At 42.2% G+C, this 21012-nt stretch overlaps 1 pseudogene; it reads right to left on the bottom strand.

Moving 5' to 3' along the window:
- Nucleotides 1-1036: 1036 nt before the first annotated feature.
- Nucleotides 1037-4308, bottom strand: LOC140211437 (uncharacterized; annotated as a pseudogene).
- Between the last annotated feature and the right edge of the window lie 16704 nt (nucleotides 4309-21012).

Below are 21012 nucleotides of genomic sequence, written 5' to 3' on the forward strand. Positions count from 1 at the left end.
TGTGAAATAGGCACAGTAAAGGCATTGAGGCCTGGGGCAGAGCAACCATGATCGTATTGAATGGTAGAGCAGGATTTAGGGCCAGGGAGCCTGCTCTTGCTCCTATTTCCTGGTGTTGTTTTCTCAAAACTGTCCCTAGTTGCTTTGCCATTGGATTAAGACACTCCATCAATCCCATGTGCTAGCCAGTGGGCATGGCTATCCTGAAATAAAGGGAATCACAAATGGAGGTCAGGAGAGATATCATCATTCCAAAAGAGCTGTTGAGACATTGCGATTTTAGAGCTTTTTTGGATTAGATGCTGTGAATTAACTATTTATTGACTATATGATGGTCACATTCGGTCCACGTTTCTAAACCCACCACTTCTCATTTTCCAATGGCCATTCAGGATAGCTCAACTGTGGAAATAATTTCTAAAAATGAAAAGGAATTTTAGTTGGCACAGACGTTACTGTAAGTGATAGTGTACGGATCGACAAAAGGAGCATTGGCAGGAGTTCTGAAATTAAACCCAGATCACGTGAACACTGGTGACATAAAATGTGAGCCCAGCAGGAATCTGTCACTGTTGCGATAGGAATCATTTAGTACAGCATTTCAGAGCAGTAAGATGAATCAGCTGCAGAAAATAAGGGCAGAAAGTTTCCGAATGTAGGTCTAAACAGAATACTTCAAGTCAACGTGGTAGCGGTCAAAAGGTGTCCCAATGGAAGGAAATCAATTACAGGAGAAAAGGAGAGCATCTTGACCAGCATATATGTCTCTAATGACAGCAAAACAAAAATCAGCAAATTCAGCATTAAACATTTATAAACAGGGCACTGTTATGAACATTGACATGGGTGTGGATCATTCCATTGTAAGAACAATAAGTATGATGAGAATTTCAGAGAAGTGCCATTAACAAAAAGCAGTTTAAAGCTAACAACGTGTTCATGAGACCTCTGTGCTGTGAACTTACATCTATTAATGTTTCTGGACACATCTTCAGTGATGTTCCTGGAATCATCGAGTGTTTTGGATCTTTCAACATCATACAACCTCCTCCAGGTGACCCAGCCAGGGCTGATCAGACCCCAGCTTGTGTCCAGATGGCTAGCTACCTATGACTCCATGGCTCCCCTCTTTTGAGCCATAGTCATCTTGAGGCCCTCTCTGCCACATCGGTGGTACTGCGGATGGCTCTCCTCTTCCTCTCTCCCTCGATGTCCAAAATGCTGAAGGCTCTAACTAAAGAACGGACTACAAATCTCCTACAACCAACCTCCACTGGGAGACACCTCGCTCTCCATCCAGCCTGCTGACAGTTGCTGACCAGTCCTGCGTACTTGGAGAGCTTCCTTTCAAAGGCCTCTTCCAAGCGATCTTCCCATGGGACTGTCAGCTCCAGCAGCACCACTTGCTTAGTCGACTCAGACACTAGGACAATGTCTGGTCACAGGGTGGTGGCTGCGATATGGTTGGGGAACTTCAGCTGCCCTTCGAGGTCAACCAACAGCTGCCAGTCCCTTGCAGAGGTCAGAATGCCTGCAGATGTTCTTTTGGCAGGTTTTGGCTGCTCCCCAGCTCTGACAAAGGCAATGGTCTGCTTGGAGGGTCAGGACCGCTTTGCCCACTCAACTCCTGCGCTGACGGCTTCAGCGATGGTCTTCAGGACCTGATCATGCCTTCACCTGTACCGTCCCTCACCAAGTGCCCTTGCACAGCCACTGAGGATGTGCCCCAGGGTTCCTCGCTTGGAGCACAGTGGGCACGCAGATGACTCGGCCTTGCCCCGTGTGTGCAGGTTTGATGGGCTTGGAAGCACATCATACACCGCCTGGATAAGAAATTGGATGCGGTGTGGTTCAGTTTTCCAAAGATCAACCCAGGTCACTTTCCTCTCAACCGCATTCTCCCATCTTGTCCAAGCTCCCTGTTGCTTTATTCCCACCGCCTTGCAGGCTCTCGTCTCCTCCACTACTGCTCTCACCTCCTCCTGAACTAGACGACGCCTTTCCTTCCCTCTGGTGTCCATTTGGGGAGTTGGAAAGGATCCTAGCCCAGCTCGGCCTCGTATGACCACTCCCACCAGCCTCTTGTGACGCAGCCTTGCCTCTGCCTCCTGAACAGCTTCCTCTGCCCTCCACTTCCTGCCAGTACTTACTTGGATCCCTGCTCTAGCCAGCTTTGGATCACTTGAGTCCCTATACTGTAGCACTTCTCTGGCTCTTGTTACCTTGAATTCTTCCTTCAAGGATTTGAAGGGCAGTTGCAGTTTGTTGTGGTGTCCGTAGAGTGCGATGCTGCTCAGGCTCTTTGGCAGCCCCAGCCATCTCCTGAGGTGGTTGCTAACCCTCCTCTCTAAGGTTTCGACTGTCGAGATCGGAACTGCATAGACGAGGAGGGGCCACAGGATTCTGGGAAGAATGCCATGCTGATACACCCAGACTTTAAACTTCCCAGGCAGGCCAGGCTTGTCCACAGATTTCAGCCAGCCATCCAACTCGGTGCAGGTCACCTGAATGGATGTCGTGTCCCTTAAAGAGCTGTCAAAAACTTTGCCTAAGCTCTTGACTGCTTTTCTGTGATGGTTGGGATGGCTGTGCCTGCGATGCTGAACCGGAACTTGTTCTCCACCTTCCCTTTCCTCAGCACCATCGATCTTGATTTGGCAGGTTTGTAACGCATCCGGGCCCACTCCACCAGCTTTTCGAGCCCTTGCAGAATCCTCCGGCAGCCTGGGACTGATTCTGTGGTGACTGTGAGGTCATCCATGAATGCCCTGATAGGTGGTTGCCGTTGAGCGGAATTCATTCTGGGCCCTCTGCACTCTGGTTCAGCAGACTTAGTGAGCATGTTCATGGCTAGGGAGAACAGTGTCATTGAGATAGTGCACCCTGTAATGATGCCGATCTCCACCTTGTGCCAGGTTGATGTAATTGCTCCTGAAGAGACCCTCATCCTGAAGTTGCTGTAATAATCAGCGATAAGGTCTCTGATTCTGCTGGGGACGTGATATTTGGTCAGTGTGAGCTGCACCAGCTTGTGTGGAATGGAGCCATATGCATTTGCCAGGTCGAGCCACAACACTGACAGGTTGCCCTTGTTCTCTCTGGTCTCCCTGATGAGCTGTGTCACCACACCGATGTGCTCCAGACAGCCCGGCATCCCTGAGATGCCACCCTTCTGGACTGATGTATCAATATAGGTGTTCTTTGCTGGGTAGGTGCACAACCGGTTAGAAACTGCACTGAAGAAGATCTTCACCTCGACACACAGCAGGGAGATGATGCGGAACTGATCTAGCTGGGTGGCATCTTCCTCCTTCGGGATCCACACCCCTTTAGCCACTTTCCACTGTTCTGGGATTTTCCCCCTTCTCCAGAAGGTTCTCAGGATCTTCCACAGACGCAGCAGGAGTTTGGGGCAATTCTTGTACACTTTGTACGAGGTGTTGCTTGGTCCTGGAGCCGAGCTTGCCCTTGCTTTGTGGACGACCTCTCTGACTTCCTTTAGTTGCAGCTCTGACATGTTGAACTGCACATCCGGTTCAGGTGGGTCTATTAGGATGTCACACTCTCCCAACTCCTGCTCTCTTTCAGGATCATTGTATATCTTCTTCAGATGTTTGTCTATGTCTTCCTGCGAACAGGCCAGTTTCCCACTGCACTTCTCCCCCAGCAACTCCTTGGCGAACTTGAAAGGGTTGGCGATAAAGGAAGCACGTTTTCGGGCCCTTTCACAACGCCGCCTCCGATGCCACTCTGCCCGGCGGAGGACCCTGATCTTCTTTCATAGTATGCACATCAGCTGGGCCAAGCCCATGCGCTCCTCTTCTCCTGCCTCCTTGTATTGGGACTTCAGCGCTTTCATCTCCTGCCTGATGTTGTGGATCCTCAATGCTCTTTGGTTCTTCAAGTAAGGTGTTTTGGAGATTTCCTTCTCCTCTTCTCCGAACTGTTCAGCTGCGATACTGACAATAATTGTCATGGCTTGCAGCTTCCTATCAACCCCTCCCTTCGCTGTTGCCTCCAGAATTTGGTTAACATCTTCATCAAACTGCTTCCACGGTGAAGTCATGTTAGCTGCAGGCCACTTGATCCGCCTCCTGTTAGACTTCATGTTAGAGGGATTAGTTTGCAACACTTGGAGGTTCCGGGCACTACGGGGTGACTCCGGGCCTGGCCCCTCCTTCGTCTCACCAGGTTGGACACCTGTGCGTTGTGCTGCTCCTGCTCCCACCAAACATTTCATCCTCGCTTGGTGGATCTCAGGCCACAATCGTTCTTGCAGATTTTGCCACATGCACACTGCTTCCTCATCGTCGTTTGTCCATTGCCTGGGTCTGATGTCGTTGTGTCCATCCGACTGGGGTGCTCATCCTCCCCCCCTCTCGGGCACCTCGGGGGTCAAAAATGGTATATGTGGCCCAGAAATCCAGCACTGCATGAAAGAGCTGAAGTTGGATTAGAAACCTGTGCTGAATCAGCATCAAAAGCATAAACAGAATTAGGTTTATCGATAAAGGTCATGAAATGCGTTGCTTTGTAGCAACAGTCTCAGCACAAAAATTACTATAAAAATTACTATATGTTACATTTAAAAATAATTAAATAGTTCAAAAAAGGAATAGTGATGCAATCCTATTGTGTAGTGACTTCGGGATGATACCAGTTATAGATATTACTGTTGGGACAATGTATACCCTGTTTATGTTCCATAGTCTTTCAATTTCCTCTTTTAACAACGATTCATGGGGTGACATCTTCCAGATAGTCAATTGTCTCATTTTTTCTACACCTTCTACTTATTCTTTTTATCCGGACGAGTGGTTGAGTGGTCACTCTCTATGGAAGACCAATGTTCGAGTGGTCGCTTTCCGCGATGCTATGGGAAGATGTTACTGAAATTCTACATTTTATGTGATTATTGGTGTGGACTGTAGCTCATATTGGTCTGCTTCTGTTTTGTATTTTTTCTTTCTTGGTGCCAATTGGCATGTTGGGGGTTTGGGGATTTGGGGGTTTGATGTCCTTGAAGCCATTTTCCAGCTGGGTGATCTGTTAGCTTTTTGTGTGAGGGAAGGGTTGGGGATCAGGGGCCTGATGTTCTTGTTGGAGTTTCTCCATGTGGGAGATCTGTTAGTTTCTGTGTGCGAGAGAGGGAGTTGGGATTTGAGGTTTGCGAGTTTTTGTTTCTTTTTCTTTTTTGTGTGGGGGTGTTGATTCCCCCATCAGAAGGCCTCAAAACTCTCCATTCTTTCTAGGCTCCAGACTCAACCTGTTTCCTCCACCATCACTCTCTTCCATCTGGCGGAACTGGTCCTCACGCTCAATAATTTCTCCTTCGACTCCTCCCACTTCCTTTAGACAAAAGGTGTAGCCATGGGTACTTGCATGGGTCTCAGCTATGCCTGCTTTTTTATTGGCTTCCAGGTGAGGCAACACTTCTCCTATGAGTCTGTTGGGGTCATCTACTGTATCTGGTGCTCCCGGTGTGGCCTCCTGTATATTGGAGAGACCAATGTAGATTAGGAGACCGTTTTGCCAAGCACCTGCGCTCCATCTGTCAGAAAAAGCAGGATTTCCCAGTGGCCACCCATTTTAATTCTACTTCCCATTCCTATTCCGACATGCCAGTCCACAGCCTCCTTTACTGTCACGATGAAGCCACACTCAGGCTGGAGGAGCATTGTCTTATATTCTGTCTGGGTAGTCTCCAACCGGATGACGTGAACATGGATTTTGAACTTGCGGTAATGCCGCTCCCCCCTCCCCTTCACTATTCCCCATTCCCATTTCCCTCTCTCATTTTACTGCCCATCACCTCCCTCTAGTGCTCCTCCCCTTTCCCTTTCACCCAAGGCTTTCTGTCCTCTCCTATCAGATTCCCCCTTCTCCATCCCTTTATCTCTTTCACCAATCGACTTGTCAGCTGTCAACTTCACCCCTAGCCCTCTGTCGGTTTCAACTACCATCTACTATTGTATTTATTCCTCCCCTCCCCCTCCACCTTCTTACTCTGTCTTCTCATCTTTTTCTCCAGTCCTGAAGAAGTTTCTTGGCCCAAAATGTCAACTGTTTACTCTTTTCCATAGATGCTACCTGGCCTGCTGAGTTCCTTCCAGCGTTTTGCGTACATTGCTTGGATTTCCAGCGTCTGCAGATTTTCTCTTGTGAGCAAGTTGTTCTTGCTTATCTATCCTATATTATTATATATGGATAGTTATTATGGATTGTCCTATCTGTAATAACAGATTGGTAAAAAATATAATTTGTGGGACTCTGACTCTTAAACTGGAACAGGCTTGTATTTATAGTATGGTATGGTTTCTTTTATGAGTTTGTATTTTAAAGCAAGATTTTGGTGAATGATGTTTGCCACTTGTTAGTGCCTGTGTAAGTAATCAGATTGTGTTAAACTGCCACAGCATCCTGTAATATGATGGATTGTTTTTGGCTTTTCTTGTCATTTTCTGCATTGATTGTCTGGAATTTGTTGGCCTTTCATTATGTATTTTTGATCACTTGTGTGTTAACCACCTGGTCCTTTAATGCTGCAAGGAACCCTTCTGTTTCTGGGAAGAGGTTCCAACTCTGAGCCAGGCATTCAATACTTCTTTGTTGACATTGTTATTATTGTTATTATTTCTTTTTTCTTTCTTTTTGTATTTGCACAGTTTGTGTCTTTAGCATATTGGTTGAACACCCAAGTTGTTGGGGTCTTTCATTGTTTTACTTATGGTTATTGTATTCTGGATTTATTGAGTATCCTGCAAGAAAATTAAACTCAGAGTTGTGGATGGTGACATATATGTACTTCGATAATAAATTTACTTTGAACTTTGATCTTTGAACTTTGAAATCCAGTGGCAGGTGGGAAGAAACTGTTGCTAGTGCTGGGCAGGAGAATAATGTATCTGACCCAATGCAGTTTCGGGTATCTAACCAGAGCAGGAATGCTGGTCTGGTAGAGGGTGCTGACATTGACTTGCTTCTCATTCCAGTACATTTGAAGGATTTTGTGGAGACAATATTGGCAGTATTTTTGCTTTGTCATGGATTGCTTGCTGAAGTGGTCCAGGTCTTACAAGCACGCAGAAAGGCAGGGACCATGAGTACGTTGCCAGGTCTAATGTCATAAAGGCACAACCTATGCATACATATCAAATCAAATGCCAAATTATTGTAAAGAACATATGTTCTAAGAGCCTGGATTGAAAAAGAGCTAATGAAAATGGAACCGAACAGAGTTTCATTGAAAGTGCATGGGTAGTGCCATAGTTTTAGCAGCTATGGCATGTAAAGCCACTCACCTTTGTAGAGATTATAGACCTGCCCATATCTCAAGTTTGTGTGCCAAACTGATAAGTTAAGTAATTCTTACCAAATTAATTTTGTCTCATACCTAGACCCAACTTAGTTGGAAAATGAACATTAACACTACAGGACTTGATAAATCACACCCACAAGGTTTGTGCTCATACACCAAGTTACCAAATAGGTTTAAGTTATCATCAGAATATTCCAGGTAGATAGCATACTGTAGGGACTGCAGGATAGTTTATGCAGTAAGGATTTCATCCTAATTATAGTACTACTTAAGAGAAAGATTTATGGATACTTGAGGAAGTACCTAGGGAAAAAAACATTAAAAAATGTTCAGTTTTTAAAAAAGAGCAAAATGCCAATTTGTCGAAGAAAATGATTTGTCTAGGTCTGTAAATAGAGGAGAACAGTTGCAGGCAGTTAAAGTGATAACTGAGTCCCTCATGGAACCAAAATACCTGAGAATGTTTGGTCATTTCCTTCAGTTGTATCCAAAACTTCGTAGGTTTCTATCAGATCTTTGCAGAACGTTGCCTCTACTTCCTCAGCTAAGAAGGAAAGATGAAGCAGTTTAATACAGAAAGGATCAGCAAAAAGAGCATTGACTGTGCAAGAGAAACTTCAGTAGTGAATTCTTCTTGGCTCCTTGTGATCTTAATCATATGGTAAGGCTTCTAACCACAGAAATGGGTCAGGGATTAGCCATGTCATAAACCGAGACCATGAGAAACCTATAGTTTACACACCATCCACACTGACCAAAAGACAAAACAATTACATTAACATGTAGAAAGGTACCTTGGACTTTAAAAGTTTCACCTATTCCTGCAGGGGAAATCATTTGCACCTGCTACTGATCGCAAAATGTTGCTTGTTATCCTGAGACATCCATACGCCTCACAATGACAGAGGGACACCACCATATTGTCCTAACATCACTCTGGTATTTTCTACAGAACACGTGAACAATTGTTATGGTGGGTACTCTTTCAAGGCTACCTTATGAAAAAGTCACAACATAGAAGTTGAAATATACACTCTGCAGTAACGTGAAGGGGATTTTCCTGTGACCGCACCAATAATAATTAGAGAAATTCAAAAATAGTTCATTTTGAGATAAATGGATGAGCACACTAAGTGGATGGATCGATTCACATACAGCATAGTCCATTTAAAGGCGTGAAATCATTTCTTTGCAGCAGAATTATCTACTAACCAAGGCTGCACCATAAAGAGCACTGAAGAGTGATAACAAAGGATTGTAAAGAAGGATTATGGAAGACTGCCATGCAGAGAACTTGGCTATAGTGTCTATAAAAGCAACAGACACAGCGATTCTCTGATGGCACAGATAAAATAATGAAGGCATGAAATTTAATGTGTACTAGGCAGCTGTGTTCATGCTTTCCTAAGTGCCTGAGACCTGGACTACATCCTGCAGATGTCTCAAGGTAATGGAATTATACCAACAAAGCTATCTCTGTGAAGTCCTCAAAGATCACTGGGAGGATAAGCGAACCTTTAAATGTAGAGTTTTTAGATTTCCAAAAGGGATTTGATAAAGTAACACATATGAGAATAGTACATAAATTAGGGTTCAAGGAACTAGAGGAAGTGTGTTAGCATGGGCTAAAAACTGACTAACACCTATAAAGCAAAGAGTTGGAGTAGATGGTTCTTTTTCATACTGGGGGGATCTAACTCATGGAGTCGTGAAGGGATTGGTTCTTGACCCTCAATTGTTTAATAACCTGGAAGGGGATTAAAAGTATAAAGTTTTCAACTTACCAATAGTAAGAAAATAGGTGGAAGGGCAAGATGGAATGACTTTATAGTGATTCTGCAATGGGGATTAGAGGTGAGCAATTGGGCAAAAGCCTGCACATCTTATGTTGGGGAGGACATGCACTTTGGAAGAGATAGCAAAGGGCAGATTATTTTCTAAACGTGAGCAACTGCCAATGAGTGGAGATTAGAAAGATCTAGGTGTTCTATTCAATTTATCTCAAAAGCTTTGCAGGCAAGTACAGTGAGTAGTTAAGCCATGATAGCCTTTAGTGCAAAGAGTTGATGCTTAGGAATAGTGAGAGGTTTTGCTACAGTTGTATAGGGTCTTGGTGAGGTCAGGTCTTGAATGCTCTGTTCAGTTTTAGGCTCCTCATTTAAAAAGGGGCATGATCGCATTCGAGCCAGGAGATTCATCAGGCTAATTCTAAGGAGAGGAGCTGGCCTGTCAAGAGTCAAGACAGATGGGATTTGTACTGTACTCCTTGGAGCTTTGAAGCATGAGGAGTAACCTTATTCAAACATATACAATTCCAAGAGGACATGTCAGGGAAAATGCTGGGGTATTTTCACTGATGGGAGAGCCATGAACAAGGGCACATAGCTACAATAAATGAACGAATCATGAGGTGCTTAGAAATTTCTTATCTCAAAAGTTGTAATTTTCTGCAATTTTATGCACCCAAGGCTGGTGGAGACCAGATCATTAAATCCATTTACGTTAGGAGTGGACATCTGTATTCAATGTCGCAGGAAAGCAGCATCCATCATCAGGGGCTCCCAATACCCAGGGCATGCTTTCTTCTCACTGCTACCATCTGGAAGAAGTTACAGGAGCCTCAGGACTCAAATCACCAGGTTCAGGAACAGTTATTACCCCTCAACTATCAGGCTCTTGAACCAACTTCACTCAAATTCACTTGCCCTATAAATGAACTGTTCCCACAACCTATGGACTCACTTTGAAGGATTCTTCACCTCATGTTCTCAATGTTTATTATTTATGTATTATTATTATTATTATCATCATTTTTTCTTTCTTTCTTTTTGTACTTGCAGTTTGTTGTCTTTTACACACTGGTTATCTGCCCTGTTGGTATAGTCTTCCATTGATTCCATCCGGTTATTGGATTTATTGACTATTCTTGCAAGAAAATGAATCTCAGGATTATATATGGTGATAAATATGTACTTTGGCAATAAATTTACTTTGAACGAGAATGTATATTTGAAAGATTGAGTATTGGGGATTGAGGAGAATTGGTACTGCAGAGAAGTTGAGGCCAGCATTTCCCAGCTGAATGGGAGAGCAGACGTGAGGAGCCTGATTGCCTACTCCTGTTCCTAGATTCTTGTCTTTTTGTGCAACATTTCTTTCTTTAATATGACATGTTATTGTTGCTCAGTTGTTCAGTTGAGTCTGACCCTTCGTAACCTCATGGACCATGGGGTCCATAGGGTTTTCATGGCAAGATACAGAAGTAGATTGCCAGGCCTTTCTTCCGTGCAGATACTGCTGCTGCCCAGGTTGGGACCCGGCTGGGTTTGAACTCAGGACCATCTGCCTTAAGGTCCAGTGCTGATGCCACTACACCACCAGCCGGCCCTTAATATGACATAGAAGGGGGTTTTTCAAGGACTGCACAGTATTGTAGAGACGAGCACAATAGCTGGTCCAGCTGACTTATCTAGCTTCAGACCTTTCAGCTTCCCAGGAACCTTCTCTCTAGTTATGGTAACTTCACACAGTTCATGACCCCTCACACCTGGAACTTCCACTGCACTGCTAGTATCTTCCACAGTGAAGATTGATGCAAAATACTTATTCAGTTCATCTAACATTTTGTTGACCACCCCCCCCGTCATTTTCCAGCAGTCCAATGTCCACCCTTGCCTCTCTTTTACACTTAATAGATCTGAAGAAACTTCTGCTATCCGCTTTAAAATTATTGGCTAGCTTACTTTCATATTCCATCGTTACTTTCTTAATGACTGTTCTTGTTGCTTTCTTTTGGTTTTTAAAACCTTGCCAATCCTTTAAACTCCCACTAATTTTTGCTCTATTATATGCTTCTCTTTGGCTTTGGTTTCCCTTGTTAGTCAACGTTGTGTCATCCTGCCTTTAGAATACTTATTCCTCTTTGGGATGTATATATTCTGTGCCTTCCAAATTGCTTCCAGAAATTCCAGCCATTGCTGCTCTGCCATCATCCTTGCCAGTGTTCTTTTCCAGTCAATTCTGGCCAACTCCTCTCTCATGCCCCTGTAGTTCTCTTTACTCCACAGTAATGCTGATGTATCTATCAGTATGTACATGTAATAAATAAAGCTAGTTTTTATCTCTCTATCTTTATCAGGTCTATGCCAGCTCATGGTGCAATCTAATTCCCCAATCATTTTCCCTGTAAACTATTGTTTCTGTAGTCCACTCCAGTTCCTCAGATTCTATCACTCACTTGCACATAGGGAACCACTTAGAGTGGCTATTAATGTACTAACTTGCAATCGTTAGTACAAAGTGAAAGGAAACTGAGCACCCAGAGATAAACCATGCAATCACAGGGAGAACAAGCAAACTTCACATTAGACAGCATGGGAGGTCAGGATTGAACCCAGGCTGCTGGCACTATGAGATCTCAGTTCTGCCAGCTCCTCACTAAGTCACCCACTAATGCCCTAGCATCTTTGGTCCATTTGTGATTGAAGTGGAGAAGGACCATTTGGGATGTTATTGAGAACCTCGAGGCAATGTATCATGAGTACTCAGAAGCCGGTGCAAATGGCAGAGGGAACACAGCATCTCACAAACTATCCACCAGCCCGTCCTTTCAGCCTCCACTTTACTCAACTTTAGAAGTGGCTGAAGTTGCCACTTAGGACGGCTCAAGAAGCAAAAGGACTAGATAAGTGGATTTTGTTTTCACCCCAACAATTAAAAGCTGTTGGGTATGTTGTACACAGGTATCTCTTTTCTAGATATTCTCTCTGTGCCTCTCTACACAAGGACCATACTGTGTGGACAGTGCTGGGCTTATATGGTTGTCAGTAAATGTTGAATCCTCAATGTTTGAAATCTGATGCAATTCTTAACTGAGGATTGAGACTTGCTCAGACATCACTTAAAGGGTCTGATACCCGCTGGACCTCTATTGCAAAGTCCAAGGTTCTATCTATCCCTAGATTTGGTCTCCTTCTGCCCCCCATTCCTAATAATCACTTCCCCATTCCTGTTGATGTCCTCGTGTGCACTGGAGTTCTCCTGATCATACTCCTGTCCTCATCACCTCCTTAACTCTGACGACTCTTCGAATGACTTTAACCGTGCACTCAGCACCCGAAGTCACACATCAGCACTCCATTCATCCTTTCACCATTCCTTAACCATTTCACCATCCAAATCACCTCCAGTTGTATCTCACTATTCAATAATCTCATCAATACTCAATATCCCCTAATCATACATTAACACCCCATTCATTTTAGCAGCATTCCAGTCATCCCTTTAGAAAACTCTCAATCATTCCAGCAAAGTTCAGTCATGGTTCACCTTCCTGACCTCCATATCAATCCTTCTCCCAACCCCCCATAATGGTTCAACCCACTGATCTCCTTAAAAATCCTTCCACAAAAATGGTTCAGCATCTTGATCTGCTTTGCTAATCCCTTAGTAATGGCTCGACACCCTGAACCTCATCATCAACCCTCCATTAACAGCTTAGCACTCTAAACATCACTTCAGCAGCACCACAGCCCCACCCCAGCAAGCTCATTCATATCCTTACCAATCTGCTCCCCCTCATCTCCTCCACTTGTGTCCGGCCTTTATATAAAAAAAACACACCCCATTAAAACCGCACACCAGGAGCTGTCCAACAGGTAATTACCTTCTTTACAGCGGTGAGTAGTAATGAAGGAAGGCTGTTATCAGCAACTGCATATGCAGGGCCTCTTCAACTCACAACACACCTTCTACCCAATGCACGGTGGACTATTGAAGCCCTGGAACTGGCATCAAACCAGTCTGGGCTTTCCACCCAGCTTCTCTTCAGTACAAATTTTCACTTACTGACAAACCTCCCACACTTGCAACTTAAAAGCAAATAACAATAAAAATTATCTCATAATAATTAATATAAAGAATACTTTGATCATCCTATGCAGGAAACCATAATGCAATATTTGCATTTCTATCATTCAGGATGATCCATGGGTAACTGTCTGAAAGGAGTTGTAAAGGCCATATTGATGATTGAAAATATGAATTGCACTGGTTTTACAGTGAGGTATTATTTTTCACCGACACTCTGGCAATATAGATAAGAAAAGTTACTTAACCCAACAAAGCCCTATCAAGCCAAGAGAATTTGCATCATGACAAGAGGAAATCAATGTGATCATTAAACAATTATTGAGCACAAGGTGTTGGAGACGTGCAATTTGCTCATCTGAAAATTCCAGGAGCACACGTAGCATCTTACAAGGGCAACATCTCAGACGAGGGTAAGAATAGGAGCAATAACTCGTGTTGTTAAAGATTTTAAAGTGCAGCATTACCTTCACTAATGCAACCTTCAGTGATTCTCCCAAGGGAATTACAGTAATATACCAGCCAATCACAGAGTTCATATCAATCACACTATAATTTAATCTATCCCAGAAAGAGCATCAGAAATGAAATTCTATATGTGACTGAGCTAAATCTTCACAAACAATTATTAGCAGGCTTTTCTGGTGTTCTGTCGAATAATGCTAAAAACAAAAAAAGAAATACCACACAATATTTCTTCGAAGGGAACTGTTGCTTTCCCTTTCTTTGCAGAGATGTATGTACATTTCATACTTTAAAATACTTCCATATAATTAATAGGGAAACTAGGAAATTGAATTGAAACAATATCTATCAGCTCTTCTTTATCATCTCCAAGAAGAAACGTCTCAATTAGAAGCTCAAGGTTTCAGGAAATTTGGGAAATTTCAACCATCATTATACAAGCATTTGGAAAGACAAGAAACCATAGAACTTATGCTTATGTTTGGGAGTCAGTTATAATCAGATTGCACCAAACTAGAGCAGCACATGGATATATTCTGTTACAATTACGTTGTAACAATATTATTCACGTTAAACTTTATTGGTACATGGAGCAATCTGGTGTCTCTGAAAAGACAAGGCAAACAAAATATAGAAACAGTTTAATTGCTAAGACCAATAGAAACGCCTTATGTAAATTTTGTTTAAAGTCAATTTTTTTCTCTGATCAATATTACCAACCAAAATCTTGTGAGAAGGAAGACAAAGAGCATAAATGTAAAGGCTATCTATTGCCAAATTTTATTGTGCTTCTTTGTTCGTCAAGAAAATCTTATTTGCTTGTGACAGTATTTAATCGTGTCTGTCTGTCCCCAGTGGTGATAAACGATGAAGACAAGCAATAGATTTAACCGCACAGCCATCACAGTCATCGATGACTGGCAGAGACTACCCAGAGTCCTCTTGCTGTGCTGACAAATCTTATGTTCAGGTTGATTTCTAGAAAACTAGTAAACAGACATATTATTGCATAATCTGTTGATATGACAAATTTAAACATTGTTACTAAATTTTCATTGGACAATCTAACACAAAGAATTATTTGACTGCATTCACAGTAATGTAAAAAATAATCTCAATTGAGTTCTCAGCCCAGCCTATTATACGGCTGACGACAGAGTTAAAATGCTGATAATAACAGCCTGCATTTAAAAATCAACCGTTCTCTCCTCAAGAAGTAAAATCTGTCAGACCGCTAACCTTAGCAGTACAATAATTAGCTCTGTTTGTCTCTGACTGTCCTTGAATGCAAACTTGAGGAGCTGCAAGCACAGCTGTGTAAGGAACAAAGTAGAAGCAAAAATCAATATGGTGCAGCAGAAAATGTTTTTGTAGATCACTGCACAAACCTGACAAAACATCATCTCAAATTGGGAGACAGAGATTTAAGCTGCTGCCCAAATTCAAGGTGATAAAATGTACAACGAGCAGCATTTAGTTGTGCTGATGAGATGCCAGGGCTATTTCGTGCAGCTCTTTACTCGGTTCGCCTAGTGGAGGTGACGTGAGACATACATTATCTGACTAGGGCTGCAGTTGGGAAAGAGAAGTGACAGGCAGCGCTAATGAAAGGTCTGAAATGGAAGACAAAAGCATTGGTCTCCGCTGACTGCCTCCCTAATAACTGTTGCCTGCCACATTTACGCAAAATGGCAAAAAATAAATCAGCCTCCTATCTCAGTGCTTTGTTGCCTAGGCTTGCACGTCAAGTCTACCATGACAACGGATGAAAAAGAGTGCTGGAATTTAGATTTCACGAGTGCTTTTTTTGAGGGCTTTAAAAATAATTCTAATCGAATGTATTTGTTCTGTGCTGTGCATGTTGGATATGAAAACGAAGCCTTCACTAGAATACTAAATGTATTGTACACAACATAATGTTATAAATGTTGAAAAAAATTAATGAATTTTTGCAGTAAAAAAATTCAAAATAAAATTTTAAAAATAAACAGATTATTCTGATTTTATTATACAGTTTATACAATTCAATACGTGGTTGGTGTAGGAGGGAGGGCATAAGATTTTTGGATTATTGGACTCTCTTCCAGGGAAGGTGGGTCCTTTACAGAAGGGACAGCTTGCACCTGAACTGGAGGGGGACTAATATCCTAGTAGGAAGATTTGTTAACGCTGCACAGTGGGTTTAAGGTAGAGTTGCAGGGAGATGGGAGCCAGAGTGCCAGAACAGTTAGTAGTTGTGGAGGCAGATGTTGGGAAGACCTCAGACAACATTAGGAATCAAAAGGTTGAGCAGAGCGTGCCTGGTGTCCCTGAGCTGCATATAGTTCAATGCAAGAAGTATCGTAGGAAAGGCAGATAATAGTGCTGAAGGTGAGTTAGCTGGTTTACAAAAAGAGACAGTGTGTCCTGAGGATGGCTGTTGATAGGGCAAAATTGCAGTCAACAGGATGAGTCACAGCGAAAAAGACGGACAAAATCAAAAAGGGTGAATACCGGACTGGAGGTGCTGTACTTGAATGCATGTGGTATACGGAATAAGGTAGACAAACTTGCAGCACAGGTGCAAGTTGGCAGGTAACACGTTGTAGGTATTACTGCATCATGGCTGAAAGGAGATTATAACTGGGAGCTTAATGTCCCAGAATACACGTTGCTTCGAAAGGACAGGCAGGAAGGCTGAGGTGGCAGTGTTGCTCTGTTGTTAAAAATTGCAGTCTAATCAGTAGAAAGAGGTGACGTAGGGTTGGAAGGTGTTGAATCATTGTGGATAGAGCTAAGGAACTACAAGGGTAAAAGGTCCCTGATGGAAGTTGTATACAGATCCTGAAACAGTGATGAGGATGTGGTCTACAAATTACAACAGGAGTTAGAAAATGCATACCAAAAGGGCAATATTACAACAGTCAGGGGGGACTTAAACATGCAAGTAGATTGGGGAAATCAAACTGGTATTCAATATGCAGCTAAATTGGGAAAATCAGGTGCTGGATTCCAGGAGGGGGATTTTCTAGAGTGTTGACAAGATGGCTTTTTTAGAGCAGCTTGTAGTTGAGTTAACTAGGTGATCAGCTATTCTAGATTGAGTGTTGTGCAATGAAACAGAATTGATTGGAGAGCGTAAGGTAGGAGAACCCTTGGGGGCAAGTAATCATGATATGACTGAACTCACCCTAAAGCTTGAGAAGGAGGAGCTAAAGTCAGATGTATCAGTACGACAGTACGACAGCAAAGGGAATCACAAAGGCATGAGAGAGGTGTTGGGCAGAATTGATTGGAAAAGAACACTTGCAGGGATGATGGCAGAACAGTAATGGCTGGAATTTCTGGAAGCAATGCAGAAGGCACAGGATATATGCATCCCAAAGAGAAAGAAATATTCTAAAGAAAATATGACATAACCATGGCTAACAAGAGAAGACAAAGCCAACAAAAAAGCCAAAGAGAGGGCATATAATAAAGCAGAAATTAGTGGAACTTTAGAGGATTGGAAAGCTTTTAAAAACCAACAGAAGGCAACTAAAATCATTAAGAAGGTTAAAAAGGCATATGAAAGTAAACTAGCCAATAATATTAAAGAGGATACCAAAAGTTTCTGCATATACATAAAGTGTAAAAGAGAGGCAAGAGTGGATTTTGGACTGCTAGAAAACAATGCTGGAGAGTTAAAAATGGGGGACTACAAAATGGCAGATGAACTGAATGTATTTTGCATCAGTCTTCACTGTGGAAGACATGAGTAGTATAGTGGAAGTTCCAGGTGTCAGGGACCATGAAGTGTGTGAAGTTACCTTAACTAGAGAGAAGTTTATTGGGAAACTGAAAGGTCTGAAGGTAGAAAGGTCACCTGGACCAGATAATGAACGTAGTGACTGATGAGATCGTGGAGGCATTAGTAATGATCTTTCAAGAATCACTCGATTCTGGAAATGGTTCCGGAAGAACGGAAAATTGCAAATGTCACTCCACTCTTCAAGAATGGAGGGAGGTAGGAGAAAGGAAACTAAAGTCTAGTTAGTCTGACCTCATGGTTAGCAAGATATTGGAGTTGATTATTAAGGGTACATGGAAGCATATGATAAAAATAGGCCATAGTCAGCTTGGTTTCCTCAAGAGAAAATCTTGCCTGACAAAATTCGTGGAGTTTTTTGAAGAAATAACAAGCAGTATAGATAAAGAACAATCAGTTGATGTTGTGTAGTTAGATTTTCACAAGGCCTTTGGCAAGGTGCAACACGAGGTTGCTTAACAAGCTATGAGCCCATGGTGTTATTGTATAGGAAATATTCTAGCATGGATAAAGCAGTGCTGATTGGAAGGAGGCAAAGAGTGGAATAAAGGGAACCATTTCTGGTTGGCCGCCAATGACTAGTGATGTTCCACAGGGGTCTGATTCTTTTTACGTTATATGGCAATGATTTGGATGATGAAATGATGACTTTGTTGCAAAGTTTGCAGACGATATGAAGAAAGGTGAAAAGGCAGGTAGTTTTGAGGAGATAGGAGGCTACAGAAGGACTTAAGACAGATTAGGAGAATGGATAAAGAAATGGCAGATGGGATACAATGTCAGGAAGTGTATGGTCATGCACTTTGGTAGAACAAATGAAAGTGTTAACTATCTTCTAAATGTGGAAAAAAATACAAAAATCTGAGGTGCAAAGGAACTTGGGAGTCCTTGTACAGGATTCTCTAAAGGTTAATTTGCAGGTTGAGTCTGTAGCGAGCAAGACAAATGCAATATTAGCATTCATTTCAAGAGGACTAGAATATAAAAGCAAGGATGTAATGTTGAGAGTTTATAAAGCACTGGTGAGGCCACACTTGGAGTATTATGAGCAGGTATGGGCTCTTTACCTTAGAAAGGATGTGCTGAAATGTGCAGAGGGTTCAAAGGAGGTTCGCAAGAATGGTTCCAGGATTGAACGTCATCTGAAAAGTGTTTGATGGCTGTGGGCCTCTATTCACTAGAATTCAGAAGAATGAGGGGTGACCTCACTGAATGTATTGAACAGTGAAAGGCCTTGATAGAGTGGATGTGGAGAGGATGCTTCCTATGATGGGAGAGTCTAAGACCTGAGGACACAGCCTCAGAATAGAGGGGTATCCTTTTAGAACAGAGATGAGGAGGAATTTCTTTAGCCAGAGAGTAGTGAATCTATGGAATTTTTTGCCACAGGCAGCTATGGATACTGAGTCTTTATCTATATTTAAGGCAGAGGTTGATAGGTTCTTGATTGGTCAAGGTATGAAGGGATACAGGGAGAAGGTAGGAGATTGGGGCTGAGAGGAAAATTGGATCAGCCATGATGAAATGGCGGAGCAGACTCGATGGGCCAAATGGCCCACTTCTGCTCCTTTATCTTATATATTTATGGTCTTGTTTTAGTAGAACTCTTAGAATGTATTGGAAGCTAGGTTTTTAAATGGAGATTTATTTATTGGAGGAATTTGCTACTTATTATTTATCTGACTCTTCCATCTGAACCATTGTGAACTAGGGTGCACTGTACCCCATTCAGAGGCAACTACACAAACTCACAATGTCTACCCATGCTCTGCAGTCAACAAGATTGAAGACCTGACTGTTTGGGACCAAAATAAATCTTACTGCTAACCTTTTATTCAAAATTATTTGTCTCTGGATGAATTTTACTTGTGCCTAACCAGCAATCAATTGGAAGTAAATTGCTCATCAGTCATTGTGAATTTAGGTGACCTGAGCAAGAAACCGTCCAACACATTTTGTGAATGTGAAAGCAAGACAGTGCAGATGCTGGAACTCTGAAATTAAATCAGGAAACACTGGAAATACTCAGACATTATTTGTAAACAGAGGAAAAAATATCTCAGGTTAAATACCTTTCTTCAGAAATTTTTATTTTTGTTTTGTGTAAATTTGAACATTTCCATTCATCCATTTGTATGTCTATTTGCTTGAATTATCATGCCAAATGCTTCTCTATAAGGAATATTAAGATAGAAACACATGCAAAGAGGACATAGGTGATAAAGGGTTTGGTTCATATTTCAGATATGGTCAGTGAGAGGAATAGATTTCGTGATGATTATATAGATACAGAGATGGGACAAAAGGCACTGGTTACAACAGGGAAAAAATGCACTGAAGCAGATTAAATATCTGCAGGCAGTTTCATCATTTCAGCTTCTAAGCATGCATACTATGGACTGAATGCTTTTGACCCGGACTTACCTACTGAAGGTGCCAACCAGGGTCCGTGCAGGATCTACTGGCTAGAAGAATCCTGGACTACAGAGGTGTGGTGAAGTTTCCAAAGACACAGCATGAAACCCTGTTCCAGAAATCCCCCAAGATGGCTCGGACAGCCATCAAGGCCACACTCTCGTTTCACTGACTATATTATAATTTATTATCTTTCTGTCTCCCTGACTGCTCTCTAAAAACATTTGAAATTCTTATCACTGTCAAATATATTAAACTAAGCCAAAATAATTAAACAAAAGAAACTTACTTTGGTTTTATACTGATATCACCATGATCCCCATTGTAATCAATGTGGTTGCCAATCAATTGACGGTCCTGATCCAGTGTTACATCTAAGAAGTGATCCCCAACATAATGTTGAAGAATTGCAGCAAGCTGAACACCAGCTGCTGAAGTCCACATGGAATCCAATGGCAGAACAGATTCTGAATTCCAACTTTAACAAGACTTGCCTGGAAACCTTGGATTTACTTCCATTAAAATAGTTAAAGTCAATTACTCCATTCAGTACCAACAGCATGTAAAAAAATTCAAGCCCTTACTAAGCTTTTCACTCTATTAATGACCAATTCCATCATTATTCTGTATTGATTAAATTCCTGTCTCACTTTAGTTTCTGTGGTTCTTTTTCTAATTCAGTAGATATTGTTGTTGGCTTTGTTCAGTACCAATGTTCTTCTCTCTAGTTTCCTGTCCGAGGCTTTTTTGAGAGCTGAGCATGAAAGCTGGACAAAGAAATATTAGCTACTAAATGCTTAGCAAGTCCAGCATTCATGTACCATACCCATTTGTGTTTTAGTGCTGTCTAACTTTCATCAAGGTAACCAGGGATAGTTGTTTAAAATTAAAAGTTGTTAGTAATATGTGGAAAATGCAGCAATAAAAATAAAAACATGAAACACTAGAAAGTACTCAATAGGTCAGGTTACATCTGTAGAAAACAAACTAGAGTTAACGTTTCTGTAGACACCGGAAATCATGAACAACACACACAAAATGCTGGAGATACTCAGCAAGTCAGGCAGCATCTATGAAGAGGAATAAACAGTTGACTTTTCTTCAGTCCTGATGGAGAATTTTGGCCTGAAATGTTGGCTGTTTATTCCTGTCCTTAGAT

Source organism: Mobula birostris, chromosome 17, assembly GCF_030028105.1.
Source record: "Mobula birostris isolate sMobBir1 chromosome 17, sMobBir1.hap1, whole genome shotgun sequence".
Taxonomy (NCBI): domain Eukaryota; kingdom Metazoa; phylum Chordata; class Chondrichthyes; order Myliobatiformes; family Myliobatidae; genus Mobula; species Mobula birostris.